The following is a 5,372-nucleotide window of genomic DNA, read 5'->3' on the forward strand; positions in this document are numbered from 1 at the left end:
GAAGTGAGGATATCTGCCGGGATGCTGAGGACAAAGAGACACTTTGTCCCTCGTTACATTACTGGCTTGTGTTTAATTTGAAACAGACAGCTAATCACATTACAGACAACACTTGAGCGCCGCTGTCTACTGTAAACAATCACCACTCTGGAACTCTCATTGAATACTCCGTCCAATTACTTAACGGCATACAAATCGTCCTCCATGCAACCGAATTAAGAGGCTGAAATGATTACAGCATTAATTTAAAATGAGGAGTCTTATCTACAGGAGGTAAGGACAATGATGACAATGATAAACAACTTTTAGGATGATGATAATGGTGACAGTGATGACATCTCGGCTTGTTAGTTTTAGTCTTTATTTAAACATTTGCCATTTTTACAATAATTTTGGACCTCTCATTGAGAAAATATAAAATGCAGAGACATTTTTTATTTATTATTATTAATATGAGTGAGAAGAAATAACATGGTTAATCCATTAAACACCATCTAGCTCATCTTCCTTTTGTCTGGTATGACCAGATGTTTAAGGTAACTATTGTTTATATAAGAAATCTGAATACATTGCTGACAATACAAAGGCCCATGCTTGTTAACCCGTGCAGCCGTTACTTAAAGGCCAAGTTGTGTTTCTTTTCCACTGGTGCAGGTCAGAGCAGGTCCAGCATTTTCTCTCCTTTTAGCTCTGGTTCGGTTCCAGCCAACTCCTCCAGTGATATCTGGCTCTTCAGCTGCTGAATGCTCATCCATGTTCACCAGCTGGCTGCTAAGTCTGTCTGCTGCGTGGTGCTGGGCATGCTAGTGCAAAGTAGGCTTTTAAAGGTTCCTAGGTCATTTTGCCTGCTGCTGAGATTGCTGAGTGAACTAAATCAGTAAAGTTGTGCATTTAAAAAAATCGATTTGTTAAGTAAACTCAAAACAAAGAGTTGAAAGACACAAAAACAACGTACATATTTTAAGTAACGGCAGATTTTTGATGAAGAGAATCAAAGGTCTCATCACCACGATCAACGCCTTTCATAAACAAGAGATATTAGAAAATATTGATGCTTTGCAGTTTTGTAGAGGTGGCGCATCACAGAGAGCAAACACTCCCAGTGCTGTTCGATGAAATTAAGCTGAGAGAAAATAAATTGTAGAATAATTAAGGGTTTGAAAAGTACGACTCACAGAGCAGGTTAAAAGTCTTTGTTGGAAACTCATTAACAATACAAGCAGGACAGCTTCGCTCCAAACACAGAGAATGAATGAGATCAGAGAAAAACCTCAAACCGAGGTCCCGGCTACAGGAAGGTGGAGCGAGTGAAAGAAACATGCATCAACTCACGAGCGAGGAGAAACCAACCGAAATAAGCAGCACGCAATTAGCCAGAGATGGAGGCTGCTTTGTAAAAATTAAATAGTCAATTTCTCATTTCCCCGTAATATAATTGACTCGTGAAGTGGTGCGTGTTTGTTCAGCTAAAATCCCTGTGTAAGAATCTGGATCCAAAGCAGCTCACGGGAATGCAGGTGTTCATTTACATGTGCGTTTACAGCTTGGTGCCTGCATGCCAGCGGCGGGTTAAGAGGTGCTCACACAGAGGTGAACGCCCTAGCCTGATGGCTGGTGCCGGATGTGGATTAGAATAACACCTTGACCCCGGCCCAGCAGAGCACACTCCTCTTTCTCCAGCTGTTCTGTCTCCACTACGCTTCACTTCCCTCACGGATTCTTTTTTTTTTTTCCACACCCACCTGACTCCTTTTCTATCGTTCTCCACAACTGCTTCTAGCCTTTGACTCCTTCTACCACTCTTAATTCTTTTTTTCTTTGTTTCAGGGAAGGATGTCGGCTGCATTATTCAGCGTTCATATTTCCATCTTCATCATTCCTCCTCACTCAACTCTGACCTCAGAAAGGCTGCCTTTCTTTTGCTCGGTGAATTATTACCCCATCTTCTGTGAGACCTTGCCAATCTATTAATCTAACTTGCCATTTACTGTCTTTTCTCTCCAGCTCTGCTAAAGGTTGGCTGCCTCTCCTCTCACTCTATCTGTCAGTCAGTCTTTGTGTGCAAATCCCACATCTTTCTCCACCAGACTGAATTATTCAATTTAGATGCCATTTGTTTCACAGTTGGCAATGGGGACTGCGTGCACTCTCTTCTACACAAACTGTGGCTCTAATCACCAACTGCACGCGCCCGCCTCGCCCCTCCGACTGTTAATGTTCTCCAACGCAACCCCATTTCTATTTCACATTTATGTTCTGTCCTTTTCCTCTGAATTAGCAGCATATGCAGTAGGTGTGAAGAGGGTTTTAGGAGCTGTTGTCACCTGGGACAAGTCTCTGTTTCACACGTGGAAATCAATTGGTCGAGACGCACGTTTCACTGGAAGGTGCCATTAGGATTAATTCATTTCAGCAGGGAGGAGGTTGAAGTGTCTGCATCCATGACCTTACGCTACGTAAATGGTTTCCTCTAAAGAGTGAATTTTTGATGATGAACGGAACGACTTATAATTCATGACCGACAAAATAAAATACAACTATTACTCTTGATAGAAGAAAATAGAGTTAAAACTAAATGAATTAGAACCTCCACCAAGGCTCCATTGTCCTCCTGAATTCATCAAGCTGCACTGAATTAGACACAATCATCAGTTCCCTTACTGTGCCTGATTATCAAGGTCCATGAATTGTTCTCTGGGAAATCAGGGAAAATGTAAAAAAAATTATAATATATAATAATAAATCTATTCAATTGGTTCGTCATAGTCCTAACAAATAAATAAACAAATGTAGATAAAAAACATGGTGGAGGTAATGAATAAAGTCCAGTGAAAGAACAGAGGCGATAAACTGAATGCAAATGTGATAAATACATATATCATTACAATTCATAACTCGGATAATCAGATATCCCCTTAGTTTATTCTCAGATATATTTATTAATCAATACATCAGTTCAAAGTTGGACATGTTCTTGCTCAGGTTTTGTTTTTGTGTAAAAAGTGTAAATGTCCGCAGGATAAATTGGTCAAAAGTCCAAATGCAAGAGTAACACTTCAAAGATTCGATGCGAACGTCAGATAAGATAAATCTTCTACATTGCGAATTTGCAATATTACAGCAACAAGACTCAAAAATAGGCACAATAATAAGCAACTTAACAAAACTTAAGTTTAAGGATAAGTGTAGTGAAATAAAAAAAATATAGAAAATTTGGTCTGATTCACTGACACTGGCTCTTTCTGGTGACGGTAATGCACTTGACTACCTGAGCTCTGACACACGTGTCTCCTTTGGGCCGATGTGATCTCCAGCAGTAACACCTCTGCTCCAGCTGCAAATGGAGGCAATCCGTTGCCTGGGCAACAAACTCCTCCCCTGGCTTCTGTCATGCAAATCCCCCCCGCCCGAAGAAAGGGCAGAAAGTTAAGGAAGCCGATCCAGCCACTTTGCAGAGTGGTATTACCGAGACGGGATTCAGTGCAGGTGGAGAGACTCCTCTCTCGACAGAGCTGCAGGGTTATTTCTCGCTCTCAGTTTCTTTCTCTCATGTTTCTTTCAATGTTCCCTTCTCTTCTGGAAACACAGTCAATATGGGATGGAAATATCACCAGTCTAAATTGCTTATTGGCTAACACATACGCATGAATTCAAATATTCTCTTTTGTAGGGAAAATTAGAAATTTTCAAAAGCCAAACTGCATTGTCCTTTCATTTAAAAAAAGAGAATTACAAAGAGGAAGACGGTAACAACATTCAAAGCAGTCATAATAAACACAGTTAAAAAGGAATGACTAGTCTGGCAAATTAAATCTTTGAGAGCTCCTGTGTACCCAGAGACCCTCGCAGGGGCATTTTCTCCTCGGTGGCCTTAGAGCACCCTTCCTCCTAATGGAAGGGAAGCAGAACAGATGGGACACAAATTGCACTTTCATACACCTCAAGGTTCAAGGCAATTTCCCCTCTGTGCCTGTGAAGTTCTCGGATTGCCTCTCCATCCTTTGAGCCTTTCACTCTTCAAAGGGGTTTGAGTTTGTTCAGTGCCATGACTCACACACACACACACACACACACACACACACACACACACACACACACACTAAAACATAGCCTCCTGTAACACGGACATCCGGACTAACACCCACCCACACAGACATAAAGCTACTTATCCCACTGGTCACCTTGTTTCATCATCACACAGTCATTTGTATGAGCCGTTTTAATGACCCCACTGATTCCATCAAGGACGTTGACTAAATAAAAAGTAAGATCACTGATCAGAGTACACGCCGACATAATTTAAAATGTGGCTGACATTTTTTTTAAGTCATTACACATGGCAGGGGGTTCTGCGATGTGTGATGGCTTTGATATCGGGCTTTGATATTGTTATGTGTGCTACGATATCATCATGTTAGGTCGCCACCAGCAACCAAGAGAGATGCAGTAGACTTCCTGTCTCTCATGTGATGTTGGGCTTACAGTGTGCACCGCTGAATGGCCCAGGTGCTGGCGGAGCCGCTGAGGAGGTAATAAAAGACTTCAAGCAGTATTGTTTACTGCCCCATTAACAAACAAACATTAGGGCCCATTTGGCTAAATACTGCTGACAGAGAATATGGTGATCAATCACCATGGCAACCATCCCCATTAATTAATATTGCACTGGGAGATTTAGCAACGCTTGGAGGAAGAGGACATTGCATGTGCACAGATTTTTGATTGCGTTTTTTTTTGTCTTTCGGGGCGAGGGTGGGGATGGGGGTTTGGGGGGGGGGGGGGGATTTTTCGTTGACTGGGTTTCCACGGCACCATCTTTCATTTCTGGCCTTTGTCCGACGCCGCCGGCAGAAGTAGCCTTGCTCTGCATACCAACCAAGGGGTTAACCCTGTCCCCAAAGCAATTAGAGCCAATTGTGGAGCTAGTTACCAATTAGTGGATTAAACATAATGAGTCTGCCGTCGCCATGGTGACGGAATTTTTCAATGATACTTGTCAAAATGAAGAGCCCTTTAAAAAAAAATAGGCAGTGGTTTTAACAGATGGAGGCAGAGAGGTCCAGTCCATTTAGTACAATCATCACTTTACTTTGTTATTGAATGTAATTAGTTGGTTTCATGTGAACTTTGAAATGGAACACAAAATAAAAAAATATGTCAATTAACCTGCAGAAACAAAGCAACCGGTACAGGAGGCAAAGCCTGAGAGGAACCTGAGGGTTTTTAAAACAACTGCAAACTCCTTTTTCGAGGTCTCCAACTGTTTTATTGTGTTTTTAGCTTGTTTTTAAGATTAGCTGCACTAAGGCAAACTTTGGCTTATATTCAGTAAGACTAATATGGAGGCAGGCTTGTATTTTGAACAAGTTGTG

Source organism: Platichthys flesus, chromosome 3 (assembly GCF_949316205.1).
Source record: "Platichthys flesus chromosome 3, fPlaFle2.1, whole genome shotgun sequence".
Taxonomy (NCBI): Eukaryota; Metazoa; Chordata; class Actinopteri; order Pleuronectiformes; family Pleuronectidae; genus Platichthys; species Platichthys flesus.